Raw genomic sequence first — 15,724 nt, 5'->3', positions numbered from 1 at the left:
AATATGAAAAGTGGCTGTTCTAATATTTACATTCAGTACACTGTAAATTTATGCCATTGTGGCCAACCCATTATTGGACAAGGTGCTATATTTGGTCATTTATGTGGTCAGTTTGAGGCAATATAACTGTGAAATTTGCCCCAAGACAAATGGAATCAATGGAAGTTATTAGTATGAACTATTGTAGTACAATAACGTTTTTTTATTTTTTTAATGGAATATCATTCTATTTTGAAAACAAACATCAACGTTGTTACATGTTCAAGTCATGTAGGTTTGAATTTTCAAGCATTTCAGGGTCGTCTGAGGTAAACGAAAACTAGATGCAGTTCTCTAAAATCTGACAGGGGGGCTCCACACAGATACAAAAGATGTTTTAAAAGCACATGATACTCTTAAACTCTATCTCACTTTCTATATATCATCAGGAAACAATGTAACTACAGTGTAGGTAACGTTTGTTGGTATCTGTTTTTTGTCACATGTATAGCTCCTGGCAGACTCTACCATGTCAACATCCTCCTGTTTGCTGCAGTAGGTGTGTAATAATATGAATCCAATGCGCAAAATTAGAATTAGAATTAGTCTAGACCAGGGGATACCAACCCATTTGTGAAAACTACTTCTTGGGTACTGATTAATGTGAAGGGCTACCAGTTTTATAAGCACTTCTGAAATAACAAATTCACATGTTCACATACCTTCTTATTACAAAGAAGAAGAAGAAGGCAGTGCTCACACACCATTTTTTTTTATTAAATAAGGGAGTACTCAGAGTGTGGGAGGTAGCTATAGCCGAACCTCGTCTATTTGTGGTTTGCATTTCAAAAATTCACCTTGTGATACATCTCGACAGTTCTAAGGTCTTTGTATATTGGGGAGGAGCTAAGTTTAGCCTGGGCTGTCATCAGAAATGACAGAGAGTCTTAGCCGCATGCGTCTGATTTTACTCAGGTGAAAAAAACCTTAAGCTAACAAAGTGTGGTGTGATACTGGACATGCGCATTTAAGTTACGATGTATTTTTTCAACATCAAATCATCTATCGCCATGTATATGTAAGGGGAATATTGAAAGATCAGTTTGAAATGATATATTGCTTATATGAGTGTTTTCGGGTCATTGATAGATGACCTATCTATCTATCTATTTATAGATAGATAGATAGATAGATAGATAGATAGATAGATAGATAGATAAATAGATAGATAGATAGATAGATAGATAGATAGATAGATAGATAGATAGATAGATAGATAGATAGATAGAGAGATAGATAGATGGGTAGATGGATAGATGGGTAGAAGGATAGATCTTGGATGAGAACTCATGAGATGCACACTTCACATGAACCTTCCAGCAGCTCCATCGGTGGCTAATTGAAACTAACAGCACATGTACAGTCTAGTATTATCGGGGAGTTCTCCTCGTGTACATTTGCCAGTGCGTGCTCTGCTCTGCTCATGAATATTCATCAGGTGGGCGGGAGCGGGCCAGCCCACTGGAGGAGACTGAGAGGGGGGCGGTGCCCACCGGACCTGCCGTGCGGGGTGGTGCGGAGCCGCGGAGTGTGTTCTGCGTGATGTTGTTTTGTTGTGGCCGTCAGCTGAATGTGGACCCGCTGTCCGCTCTGACACCGCGGCGGGAAGCCCCCTGACCCCCGTCGACCCTCCCTCCCTCCCTCCCCAGGACCCACGGGCTCGGAGAGCAGCTCCATCCGGCGCATCACAATCCAGGAAATGCGGACCGCTGGCCCGTTCGCCACCGGATAAATGGCTGCAGCGCTGGTACAGTAGCAAACTGGTAAATATAAACCCAGCTAACACGGCTCGTGTGTGGCTTTTGTTGTGATTATGGCAGTGGGTTGTCACGGTGGGTGAGAAGTTAGTGCCAGAATGACGTTGACGCTTCCACATGCTGGCAGTGACATGAAGTTGGCTCGCTGGTTGTCTTGTACGCGAAAAGCGATTTAAAACATTAAATGATGATACTGCTTTTTATGAGGAAAACAGGCAAGATGGGTACCGCACGTCAGTCGATTTTGGATTTTGGTGAGGCGAGCCAAACTGCTTCCACCCATACGTTTACCGTATTGGACCCCCCTGCAATAGAATCATCCCAAATTGACCAGGGAGCAACTAACTGCATGCAAGATAGATCTAAAATATAAACCAATGAATTTATTTGTTGAGGACTACACCTACTCATGCCACATTTTTACTGGATGACATCATACTTTTGCTTCTCCAAATATTGTGTGCTAGTCTTTACTCAGTGCTACAGGCTTATTCTCGCTGGATTATGTTAATAGACTGTGTGAGATGTGTGCCATGTGAGGGGCTTGCCTTAAAACATGAGCTCATATTTGTGAGGAACATCTGTCCAGATAACAGGTGGATTACTTATGGGGTCTATTAGGGGCAAGTCAACTTTTATTGTTTGCTACAGTACAACTACTAAAGCAACTGTATTTATATTATAATATAATATTTATGTTCTGCTTGTCACAGTACGTTGCTAATTAGTAAAATGAAAACATACATTTTAGTATTGAATAAAGAGTTTTTGGGCCATCTGATGTGAAGTTAAATCATTTTCCTGTAGTATACCATTCAAGATCTCTCACCACACAGTGGTTGGGAATCATTGCCCAAATAATTGTCGCAATTAAAGTGGGAGTTTGCAGAAACCACCACATCAGAGAAAAAACAATTTATCACAGACATGAAGCATAACCAATGAGGTGTCAATTATTTGCTGGACACTCGCAAGCACACTTATAGCAAGTCACCGGAACACCCTCATAGTCTCACGCTGGAGTATTGCTGAAACTATTTAGGAATATCCACATCTGGGGAAAAAACAGCCCATCCACATGTCTGCCAACAACTGGGTTTAAGAGTAGGAAACATAAGCAGAGTGAAGGGATCTCAGGCAGCTGAGACGTTTCAGAAGAGATGCAGAATTAGCAACATTTCTGCATAACAGTTGTGTTTATCACATCTTTTTGATTTTCAATTTACTGTACATTCGCCCCCAAAATAAAACTTAATACCAATACCACTTAGTTCTATAGTAACACTATTACGGATAAGACATGCTACCGAAGTAGCAGTCATGGCAAACTTCGGCTAGTTTACAGTGCTATTGCTAGCTTTGTATTGCTCGCGTTGGTATTTGTTGAAACTGGATGGCGTTCTTTGAGATTCATCACAACAAGGCAGTTTAAAAGTTGCATGCCATTGAGGATTGTGGGCACAATTAGCAAAGTGAGGCTGAATTCAAATCTTGCTGGCAGTATAAATGGTAAACTCCCACTTTTTTCGGGTCCAATCAAACGTGTAAATGGCTCCCCTCAAAAACGTATATTACGTTTACAAAACAAATAAATGTAATCTTAAATTTAACTACGCATTTACTACTGTATATTTGTACATACACGTATATGCTGTATATGCTAGTGGCTTAAAAATTAACTATACTAACCAATCTAGAGTGTGTCTCCCTCACATTTGTAGGAGTAGTCCACAAACGTTTCCAAACCTGCATTTATAAAAATGCATTTCCTTCCCGAAGCACTTCATTGCTTTAATTGCTTTCATTGTACCAGTAATTGTTTTAATTAGGCAATTATTTTGTTGTTGCCAACATTTCAGAAATTAGGGTTTTCAAATTAGTTTCCAAGTCCAATATTAGATGTTTAAGATGTCAAATACCTATAGTGTACTGTCCTACAAGGTGGGCGCGGGGGGTGGGGGGCGGTTGCTAGTGGGGATGGGGGTTATCCAAAATCCAGAAAATGAATTAAATGAAGACCTAAAATATAGTTTAATCCACCTGATAGATGCATTTCCCAATTAGTTTGTCATTTTTTTGAATAGTTCACAATTAATTGTGTCACCAACCCTAGCAAAAGAGTTCACACTAATGTGAAATAACTTAAGGCTTCTGATTATTTGGATATATATTTTTTATTTTTTATTTATACCTCACTGTTAAGAGCATACCATCTGCTCTCAAATCATACTAACGTCGAATAAGTTCTATATCCGGAGAATATATTGATGATTTGACAAGAAGCAATCTGTACATGTGAAAGAAAAGGTTGCTCTTCAGAAAAGTATTTTAAATAACTAGAAACTAATGAGACTAGACTTTGTGCCACTTGAGCTTGAGGGAGAATGTCCTTTGGACAGATAAAACCAGACTGGAACATTTTGGCAAGTCACATCAGCTCTTACTTGCAGATGAAAAAATGAAGCATGCAAAGATAAGAACACTGTACCTACTGTGAAACACGGAAGGGACCTAGTCATGTTCTGGTGCTACTTTGCTACGTCTGATGCCGAGTGTTTTGAATCTTTAGCAGAGGTGGGTAGTAAGGTGCTAATTTTACTCTGTTACAGTTACAGAACTAACATTTTGGGTGAATTGTACTTGCAGAGTAGTTTTAATGCCACGTCGTTTTTACTTTTACTTGCATATTTATGTTAAGAAGAAACTTTACTTTTACTCCGCTACATGGAGCTACATTCTGCTTGTGGCTTCGATATATCAGTCAATAACTGGTTGTTGCAATACTATTTGGTTTTGGCTCATCATAGAGACTTCCTCCTTAATGCAAACCACTCTTGACGTTTGACTCCATTTCACAAATCAAATGGCAATGTTTAGTATTTCAGACTACCAAAAACAACAGCTTTATCCCGCATTGCTTGTCTGTGTCTGCCCAAATGTGGAAATTTTCAACTCACTTATGAAAAAAACCGCCTTGTGGTAAGTTGCAGATGTTTTTTGTTGTTATTTTAGCTGTGCTTAAGCCAACATTAGCCCTGTTTTGTGGTAACTGTCAAACGGCATCTTTTGAGGTAAATGGGGTAAATACTTCATGCACACTCGTTCAACCATCCATCCATCCATCCATTATCTGTACCGCTTCTCCTCACAAGGGTCGCGGGGCGTGCTGGAGCCTATCCCAGCTGTCTTTGGGCAGTAGGCGGGGGACACCCTGAACTGGTTGCCAGCCAATCGCAGGGCACACAGAGACAAACAGCCGCACTCACAATCACACCTAGGGGCAATTTAGAGTATCCAATCAACTTACCATGCATGTTTTTGGAATGTGGGAGGAAACCGGAGTGCCCGGAGAAAACCCACGCAGGCACGGGGAGAACATGCAAACTCCACACAGGGAGGCCGGAGCCGGGATCGAACCCACGACCTCTGAACTGTGAGGCGGACGTGCTAACCAGTCGACCACCGTGCCGCCCACTCGTTCAACCAAATTTTTTCAATTTATTTTATATTTACGCCACCTTGCAAAAAGGTTTTTAAAATTCAATTGAGTTGTACAGGTTATTGTTCACATTAATGGTGGAAAATATTTTCAAAATCATTTTTCTTGGGTCCGCTGATAGTGTAGTGGTACACACGCCTGAGTTGTGTGCGGGCAGCGTGGGATCGATTCCCGCTCAGTGACAGTGTCTATGTGTGCCCTGCGACTGGCTGGCGACCAGTTCGGGGTGTAGTCTGCCTTCGCCCATTGACGGCTGGGATAGGCTCCAGCAACTCCCCGCGACCCTATATAGGATAAGCGGTTTAGAAGATGACATGACATGACATTTTTCTTGGTTTAATTTTTTTAACATCACAAAAATCAGTCATTTTAACAGGGATGTGTAAATTTTTCATATCCACTGTCGCCTTGCTTTGGTGAGACAATTTTTCTGTTTAACAAGTGGAAACAAAGTAGAATAGAAGAAAGACCATTTCTTGGGGCTGAATTTGCTTCAAGTTTTGTTATTTTACAAAGAGTTTATTTATGGTTTGTTATTTCATGATTTTATTATTAGTGTTTTATATTCAGCAATGATATTCAGCATTATTTGAATTTTATTAGACATTATTAGATTCAGATTTTGTTTTGTTATATTTAGGGATGGGTGAGTACTGGTACCAGGTATCGTATGGGGCCGATACCAGCCTTATTTCAAGGTGTCGAGGTCTGCCAAATGGTGTCGATATCAGTCACTGATACCAGTCAATAGGCACGCTAGTTTCATTTGGTTGCAGTGATAACGCAAAAGGTTGTGCTACGCAATATTAAGTGATTTCAGTGACTTTTGCAGGTTTTACTTTCTTTAATGAAAGCGCAACTGACAATCTTTTCCACGTGTCTATAAGCAGCTACACATGCAGTCCCAAGCATTTTTGTGTAAAAGCCAACCCTCGGGGCTCTGCTGCGGCATACCTCCTCTGTTCTGTAAATGACTGCACAGAAATACCGTACAGTATCAGGCCACAGTGGGGAAGGGGGATGAGTGGAGAAAGGCCAATATGCAATTATTTCTTATTGAATCAGCACAAAGCGGCAGGCTCACGGTGCGTTGCTCTTGTCTGGATGGAGACCACTTGTGGTGCCGGCTGAAGAAAGGCGCTAACTCAGCAGGCGTACAAGGAGTGCTATGCTGTGTCCCTTTTTTTTTTTTTTTTTTTTTTTTTGAGAGAGCGAGAGAAAATTGACATCATAATGCAGTAGATCCTTGAAACATCCAGGAGGTGCTGGAGCCATTATTGCCATTTATGGTTCCAACATTGTCCACAAGAACATGGATTTTTTAAAAAACAGATTTTTCTACAAGCTTTGGCCTTTTGCCCACACACAAATTGGTTGCTGCAGTAGTTAAGTAAGGGCATAAGGACCTAAAAACACAGCACAGTCCCTTCTAGGGTGTTGCTTGGCTTCATTTGTTCATACAGTGTTTGGGAAAACAAATTGTATTATTATTTTAGGAAATACTTTAATGGAAATAGAAATAATCTTACTTTTGTATTACTTATTCCAGCACAACAATAAATGATTGAAAAGCATTCCCTCCACTTTTAGTTTATTTTTTTTTAACTGTATACTGTTCCTATATACTGTAGAAAGTAGCAAGCCTAACTAGCCTATAGTTGAGTTTCATGAATTAATGTTGTAGTTGTGCAAATTCCAACTGCACCTTGAAGTAAATTTGCAAATTGAATTGTGATTTAATATGTGCTTATTTCTTTTGGAGTACCGTATTTTCCGGACTATAAGTCGTGCCTGAGTACAAGTCGCATCAGCCATAAAATGTATAATAAAGAAGAAAAAAACATATAAGTCGCACTGGAGTATAAGTCGCATTTTTGGAGGAAATTAATTGGGCTCTTATTACACAATTTCCACTGAGCTAAGATGGTAACATTTAGCTAACATTCACACATGTAGCATACAAGAAGGTTATGGTAAAATAACTTTAAACTCACCAAAACGGTTGTAGATCAATGAAATAAGTCTTTTATTTATCCCCGACCGTGTAGAATGTTTCCAAGTCTCCAAAAGTATGTATTCGGTCGTAATTATCTCTTTGTTCTCTTCCCCGCTCTCAGCTCCGTACGTGTGGCTGATGCAAGACCTCAGCCATTGTCTTAAAGCAACAGTACACTATTTTGTATAGATGTATATTGATAGACAGTCAAATTGTCTTTATCATACTATTTTAATTACTTATTCATCAAAATGTTAGATTTTAACCGTTTAAATTATTCATGCATTTTAATAGCTTTTAGGATTTAACTTTATGTTTCTTTATGTGGGTTACAATAAGATGTGAAATGATATACCCTATACATGTTATTCTGCCAGTTGTAAAGTCAATATGTAATGCAGGTTTATATGCAGCCTTAGAACACCCTCCTATGGTTGTTTGGTGTATTGTTTGCTGACGTTGAAAAGGAAAGGGATACAATATAATGTGTTAATAATTTCACACATAAGTCGCTCCAGAGTATAAGTCACCCCCCCGGCCAAACTATGAAAAAAAACGTGACTTATAGTCCGGAAAATACGGTAGTTGTGATGTCATTTTCAGTCGACAGAAAAGAGAGATGGCTAAAAACGAGTGTATTAGCTCTTATTCCACAAACGCAATATTTATCAGAATGCAATACAAAAGTAGAAATAAGTTTTTATCGTCTATACAATACCCATTCTGATAGCTTGAAAATCATGTTGAATGCCTCATGTTGGTAAGAGCTACCCAGTGTTGGCTCAATATTTATGCTGCCAAAGCAACATTTTCCCATAGCTTTGCTAAGAACAGAGTACAATATTCTAAATTAGCTAATGATTACAACTGAAATATACAACACACTGTGTATGTGCTTTTTCAGAGTAGATGGAAAGTTTAGAAATTCCAAGAAGCTGTTGGTTTTTAGGGTAGTACAAGATGCAACATATTTGCCACGGGTCATTCTTGTAGCCGACCACATCAAACGATTCTGCAAAATGAGCATATATTGTTTCTCTGAATTTGTTGCTGTTGTCATTGGTTGATAACTGTTTTCAAATATAGGGAGTAAAAGTAACAGGTTGTCAGAAAACAGAATACTAAAATAAAGTAGAGGTATCAGAAAAATCTACTTGCATTCAATAACAAAGTACTGTACTGCATTTGTACTTTGTTACTTCCCTCCAGTCATAATACATCACATTGCATTCGGTTTGCTGAAAATTCCCTTTTTGAAAAAGTGTTACAGTGTGTCCTGTTAACTATTCCTCCTTTATTCTTCAATTTAATTCAGGAACACAAACATACTTTGGTTAATTTGTCTGTAGCAATGGTGACAACATTTTTCACCAGTTTGAGAGAATTTTTAGCATGTGTATGCACACATGTGGACCTTCTCTCCTACTAAGTTGAAGAACCAGCTTGTGATGGGCTAAAATAGCACTTAAACGTATAAGTGTGTTTACATGTGGTGCACACATTTGTTTAAATGACTATTTTTGTGGAAATATTTTTTTTAACCCTCAAGTGGGCAAAATATGTTTTCTTTTTATATACCTATGTACATGTGGACTTATAAATAAAAGCTGTGGGTCAGGCACTCTTTTTATATTTTTAAAGCAGCAATGTCTTTTTAGGATTGATGACTGTTTTAAAACTGGATCCGATTTTTTTAGTTGTGGGACCAGTTTACAAGTGCTCCACTTTGCCCGTTTATGACGTAAAGTATTGGTATTAAGTATCTGGTAGACTTGCACAATGAGTTTGTTCAGACACAATAAAAGTGAAATGCACCTCGCTCTGATTACAGGAGACTTGAGTCAGTGTGTGCGGCCAGCCTGCGTGTGTTCTTCCATGCCTCCCACTGGCGCAACACTTAAAATGGAAAAGGGCACTTTTCTGCCAATTAATACAGCAACACTCTGTGCACTCAGTTCCTTCTTTCACCTGGCATCCGCTCACTAATCCACCACGTTGACTCAGCCTTGCAGGTGGCAACGTGTTGATATAAGTGCACCCGATGCCAACGGTAGAGAGGTCATGCGGAGTTACTGCCGATTCGGACCTATCCTTCTCGTACCGATAACATGCTGTTATAACTGCTGATGGAAAGATCAGCAGCTAATGTAGAGGGTTTTTTCCTTGACGTGGAGACGGTTTAATGTCATTTTTTTTCTCAGGGTGTTAAACAGATGGCGTTGTGTCTATGATACTGAAGAAAAAGTGAGCATGAGTGTTCAGTGACGGTCTGGCCTGCTTGACTGATTACTCAAAGCACTGAATGTGCTTGCGTGTGTGAGCATGCTAGGCGTTTTTTGTTTTCATTCAGACAACAAGCAACTATGTCAACTGTTTGCTTACAGGAAAAATAGAAGTTACGTCATAAAATCCTGGTGACTTATCATTGTTTCTGGTAATATAAGGGATGAGTGTGTAACCTCTCATTCAACTATGGAAGAAATTAATTATATATTATTTTCAAAAGATATAAGTAATATAGGGCTATACAATTCATCGAAATGTAATCGTGGTTTTGATTTTTTGATCATAAAAATGTATAATCGAAGAAAAATCAATAATGTGTCGAACGGTGCAGTGTGTCTATGTAAGTTCCTATGCTTTGAATGCACCCTGAATGCACCGTGTTGCTTGCAGCAAGCATGTGTCGTATCAGTGAGTGTGCTCTAAGCTCTTTATTGACACCCTAGTTGGAATTTATTTTAAAACTTAATAACTTAATACATAATAAAAGTAATTACACCCATTGTGTGTGTATATATATATATATATATATATATATATATGTATATATATATATATATATATATATATATATATATATATATATATATATATATATATATATATATATATATAAAAATTCACCCACAAACACTGTCGGAACACATATAGACAGGTATTGTAATAGTACTCACAAGCATGTATTTCTTTATAATCTGTGAATAATAAGTTATATGAATGAAGTTTGCCACTTTCTTCTACTGTTTTTAATCTTCATATAAGTGTATCTCCATGTGTGCACCGCACTGCCCCTAAGAGACCAAAGCACGCAGATGTTTGTTTAAATTTTATTTTATTTTTTTATTGCTATTATTTCAATATATTATTATTTTACTTGTTAAAGATGTATTTTCTTGTTGTTCCTTTAAATTATATTTAAAGTTGAGTTTTGGTAGTTGAATAAATGGTACATTTTGAAACCAATGAATAATTTATATAATAGTTTACTAATCATGATTTTCAATCAATCACAACAATACTGATTGTTAATTTTTTTTAAAAAGTGCCCAGCCCTAAAGTAAAGTAACAATTTTTTATGTTTATGCTGTTGAAATGTTGGTTATTTAAACCAGTCACCAGTTCCACATTCAATTCAGAGCAACATAATAGTTTTATGCAGAGATGGGCACTTGGCCCTTTTTTGCCCTTCCGGCCGCGACCCCCCGGCCATATTCATAAACATTGTCGGCCGGGCCGGAGGGTCCGACCGGTCCGGCCCAGGGACGGACTGCCCAGCTCTGGTTTCATGTTACTTAATGCCATGTGTACTCGCAGGTTTCTTTGAGTGATTAAACCCCACTTGTATGCAGTAATTATTTAGTTTCATCACAATGGATATGATCACATTTTGAACACATTCTGTTACTTTGACCCACATACAGTATACATTAGTCCTACATTTGTATTATTGGGGTCAGTGTGTGCTTGGCCTGACCTCATGTCAACCTCTCACTATTGAAACGGGGACAAGACGATGCAGTATGTGTGCTAGTGTGGCTGTCGGGCCCTTCCTCATATGTGCCAGCCTCAGTTATGTAATCTTGTGTGTAAAAGCAGACAGTCAGTGCGGGTTTTGCTGAGAGAAGACTGGCAGCAGTGACTCATTGAAAATGTCCCTTTGTGAGGGTTAATCATTACCTGCATCAGTGTTGTTGCAAACTTGAAGGTTTGCTTTTGTCCAATGCTCCAAATAAGTTGATCAGACAGTGTAATGTTGTTATGGCTCCGAGTCTCTTGGTATTTTCACCAGCACACAATGTGTCTGGCTTCTCCTCTATACACTTTATGTTATAATCTCCCCTGTGTATCACCAGTGGTCTTATTTTGTGCGTGTTGACTTTCCACAGTGGCGAGTGTTGTGTAATCGCGTCATTGTAAGCTTTTTTGCTTGTACACCGCAGGTATGTAAGAGAAGGGCTTGGTCAGAATGTCATTGTTGTAAGTGGGGAGGCCGTGATCATCTGAGACAAGTGGTACACTATTATGGGCTAAGCATTTGGACATGTGGTCAGTACATACACCTCCAGGAAGTGAAAATGGAATAAAATATGCTTATTTCATATTACAGTCTGAACATGCTCCGTAAATTCAGTCTAGCAAACCGATTTCTTTCGGCTTTCATGTTCTTTGTCATTATAATAATGAGTAAATAATGATCAATTAACCTATTATGTCTTTAAGTTAACATGAAGTGAAACAGGTTCATTGTTATTTTATTTTTCTCAAGCTTCTGTGCCTTCCACTAAGTTCTCTGGCGCCCACCACAGGGAGGCATCGCTCACATTTTGAAAACCACAGGTCTAGCAAACCCTTGATTAATTGTACTTCACTATTTAAGTCCGTGTTTTGTCGCTCAACAGTAGTGATGAAATTCTGAAGTGAACAGATGAGTAAAACATTCTCCCATGGAGGGCTTGTGATGAAAAATGAAGATGCACGCTAGAGTGCGCGTGTGCGTGCGTGCGTGTTTATTTGTGTGTGTGTATTGATCACTGATGCAGCCGAGGGATTGCATTTCACCACTAGCTTGATGGATCTCTTCCAAATACTCGGTTTTCTGTGCTTTGTTTCATGAGGTTTGCAGCCACACTTTTACTAATTGCAGCTTCCCACAGCACGTCCATTTTTGTACAAGGCATGTCAATCATATGACAACCTGTGACCATACGTATGAATGAGTGAACGTGGGAGAAGCGGCACCTTCCCTCCGCTCTTTCTTTGAGTCAGCATATAGTCAGCTTTAAGGCGTACCCGCAGGAACAAGACCTGAGGATTGCAGGGGGATTTCTTCTAGGCGGGAGTCTAAGAGGGGGCTTTTGGGAAAGTCCTTCCAGGCCTGCTGTGCTTCTGATGAGCACAATTCGCTCATGTCCCCCCAAATTCCCCTCTCGGGCTTGTGACTGAACAACAGTGTTTGAACACTCCGTTCTTATCTTGGGCATATCAGAGCAGGATTCGGTAATAGTTATTTTGTCTTTCCTGATTTCATTGGGGATGGGAATTTCCTTGTTCAGCTATGGTGAAACTGATTTTTAAAAATGATATTACTTAGAGCATGTGACCCTGAACTTCTGTTTCCACTCCAGTATAATATAGAACAGAATAATGCCCCCTGAAAGAGGCCCGCTGGGGGTGAAACGAATCCTCGAGTAGTTTGAGTGCCATGATTTAAAAAAAAAAAAAAAAAAAAGGGGGCGGGGGGATTTTTTCGTGCTTAATTGGTGTGCACCATCTGGAAGTCAAGTCAGCAACAGCAACAATTGTTCATGCCGTGCATGACAATAACACGCTGCCAATGTGGTCAACTTAAAAAATAAATCCCCCCAAATACCGTATTACAACTACATCAGTTGTTTGGTATGCTTTTATTTTGAATTTTTTCCTGGAAATGCGTGATGGTGTGGCAGCTGACTTGATATGACTCCTCTTCCCGACTGGAGGCTTGATAGTCTAGGCCTAGTTTATATTGCCTGTCACAAAATCAACACAACGTCATTCTTAAATCATTTTCAAGCTCTAATTAATGGCACTAAATAACCTTGAATTAATTATGCTGACATTGTTTTATTTGGCGGCTGTTGCCAGCATTAGGGACTGGTACAGTAGCTAGCAGCTAGCCGCTAAGCAAGTGCCCGATATAGACTGGTATAAGCTGTCGGACTCCTTTTCAAAGGCAGTTTAATAAACTAAAATGACTCTGCACACTTTGATGCTGACAGCCTGACACAGCTGCAGTTCCTACTGATCATTTTTTAACAAACCAGACTCACTCAAATGTGCTGTTTTAGCTGGCAAAATCTCTACCGTGGTCTGACGTCACTTTGTCTCATAGCCAAAATCATACTTATTATTTCTAGAGAAAAAAATGCAGTGTGCTGATATTGACAGTTTAATATGAACAAAAAAAAAGATTATCTTTCGTTATTCAGTGAATGATGGTTTTTTTTCTCTTGTTTAGTCATAAGCAGTTCTTTAACCAAACACAAATATACTGTATATATTTTTTTCTTGTATCCAAATACTTGATTATTCAGTAGAATTTTCAGTAGGGTATTCAAATACCAAAATATTCGATAGCTGCAGTCCTAAACGCTTCATTGATATAGCTCAACTTCCCATAGCTGACATCATGCTGTACTTCTTTAGACAGCAAAAGACAACACCTATACTGGTTGCCGCCTCATTTGCTTCAATACACAATTAAGTAACAATCAATTCCACAAAAAAGAATTCTTAACCAATCCCTCCCTTTGTCTTCGGTCTTTCTCTGTCACTGGGCTTGCTGTGAAATAAAAGGTTATCGCTCAGTGTTTAGGTCATACATGGTGTGTTATGTAACCCAACATGAAATAATCCAGATATAAAATGTGCAAAAGACATTATGAAACCCATAAGGAGTCTGGCATATGAAGTGCGAGTGTGGGCGGCACACATGTATTTGTTACTTACCGCAGTGTCTTCTGTTGGCAAGCTGTGCCTTACTTTGTCAGGTAAGGTCATTTAAAGAACGCCTCACTTTAGAAGCTGTTAATTATGCACAAGAGTAGTTGACCGTCACTTGGGACGGTTGCTTACTTTTCACCCGATTAAAGGTCAAAACCCAACAGATTTCTTTCAGATTTCTCCTTTTTCTTGTGGTCTCGTGATTCTTGTGACACTGGGCTGATTTTCACGGATATACAGTAAGTCGCTTCAGGAGACATAGTGTTCTTTTCCATTTGATGTGAGTTCACACCATCAGGTGTATTTACTGTACTACGTCTGTTTATGTACACTTCACAGGTATGGCCCAACATGTTTATATACATTAAATGCATATGATGTTTTTGCTGATGCGTCCATATTGCTGCCCCAAAGTGAGGGCGGCTGTTACAAGTAATTGAAGGTCAATATTTGTCCGTGTGTTCCCTCAGACCACTTTCCTGGCTTGGTCTGGATAGAACACAGGCTCTTTCTATGCTTCAGTAAAACCAGGGGGCCTGTCATATTCTTGGTCTTGCTCTGACTTCCCTAAGTTTACACCATGAAAAAGCAGTGGTTATTCCGAGAGATATGGAAACTCCCTTTTTTTTTTTTTTTGACATATTCACCAAAGGGATTAAAGTTTGCAAAATCCATCAGATCCCTCCCTGAACCTGTGCATGTGGCTAATTATATTCAACCGGTTTAGTAGTTTCACTGTAGCATTGTGATTTAGGATTTTATTTATTAGTTGTTAGAGGAAATATGTAAACCGATATTTGACAAAAATGGGTCATCTGTCGAGCTTTGTAAATGTGAACATGTGCTGGTGTCCATGTATATGTACTGCAAATTCTGCTGTAACAGATGAAACAGACAAATGACCAGAGTCCGCCTAATGTTAGTGGTGTACTGTAGCCCATTTAGGCTGTCTTTGTTCCAATTGTGCTGCTGGGTTTTGATGAGTTTATACCTTCACGTTATTCTTTTGTTTACTGTTGTACATTTCAATGACATTTTTACTGTGGATTTAAGGCTTACATTGAATACACTAATCCGTTTCTGAATTTGATGGCAGTCCTATCGGTTTGATCAGAATTATAAGTATACAAGAGTAGCAGGGGCGGCACGGTGGTCGACTGGTTAGCACGTCCGCCTCACAGTTCAGAGGTCGTGGGTTCGATCCCGGCTCCGGCCTCCCTGTGTGGAGTTTGCATGTTCTCCCCGTGCCTGCGTGGGTTTTCTCCGGGCACTCCGGTTTCCTCCCACATTCCAAAAACATGCATGGTAAGTTGATTGGATACTCTAAATTGGCCCTAGGTGTGATTGTGAGTGCGGATGTTTGTCTCTGTGTACCCTGCGATTGGCTGGCAACCAGTTCAGGGTGTCCCCCGCCTACTGCCCAAAGACAGCTGGGATAGGCTCCAGCACGCCCCGCGACCCTTGTGAGGAGAAGCGGTACAGATAATGGATGGATGGATGGAGTAGCAGGACTTATGAGTGACTCGACTTACGAGTCTGTCGAGATATGACCCATTGCTCAGAAGATTTTTGCGTCTTGAATTGGAAGCAAACATTTCATTTACAAGTGCTGGATGGCGCCATCGAACTTCACAACAAGCGAAAGATTAACAGATGGTGAAGAATTCT

At 39.5% G+C, this 15,724-nt stretch overlaps 1 protein-coding gene across 5 annotated transcripts in view; it reads left to right on the top strand.

Moving 5' to 3' along the window:
• Window positions 1-1,582: 1,582 nt before the first annotated feature.
• Window positions 1,583-15,724, top strand: part of hivep3b (HIVEP zinc finger 3b) — a 58,927-nt gene continuing 44,785 nt past the window's right edge. For 3 of the 5 annotated variants that reach the window (XM_086037074.1, XM_086037071.1, XM_086037077.1), the window contains exon 1: window positions 1,584-1,802. The gene's annotated coding sequence lies outside the window, so the exon portion shown is untranslated. Of the gene's footprint in view, window positions 1,803-15,724 lie in introns of all 5 variants that reach the window. The other 2 variants (XM_086037076.1, XM_086037075.1) reach the window with 1 other exon arrangement.

The sequence above is a fragment of the Filicampus tigris genome, chromosome 8, assembly GCF_054856515.1.
Source record: "Filicampus tigris isolate MCC_2025a chromosome 8, RoL_Ftig_1.0, whole genome shotgun sequence".
In the NCBI taxonomy this organism is placed as follows: Eukaryota; Metazoa; Chordata; class Actinopteri; order Syngnathiformes; family Syngnathidae; genus Filicampus; species Filicampus tigris.
Note: the sequence above shows the minus strand (reverse complement) of the source record. Positions and strands in the feature narration are given on the sequence as shown.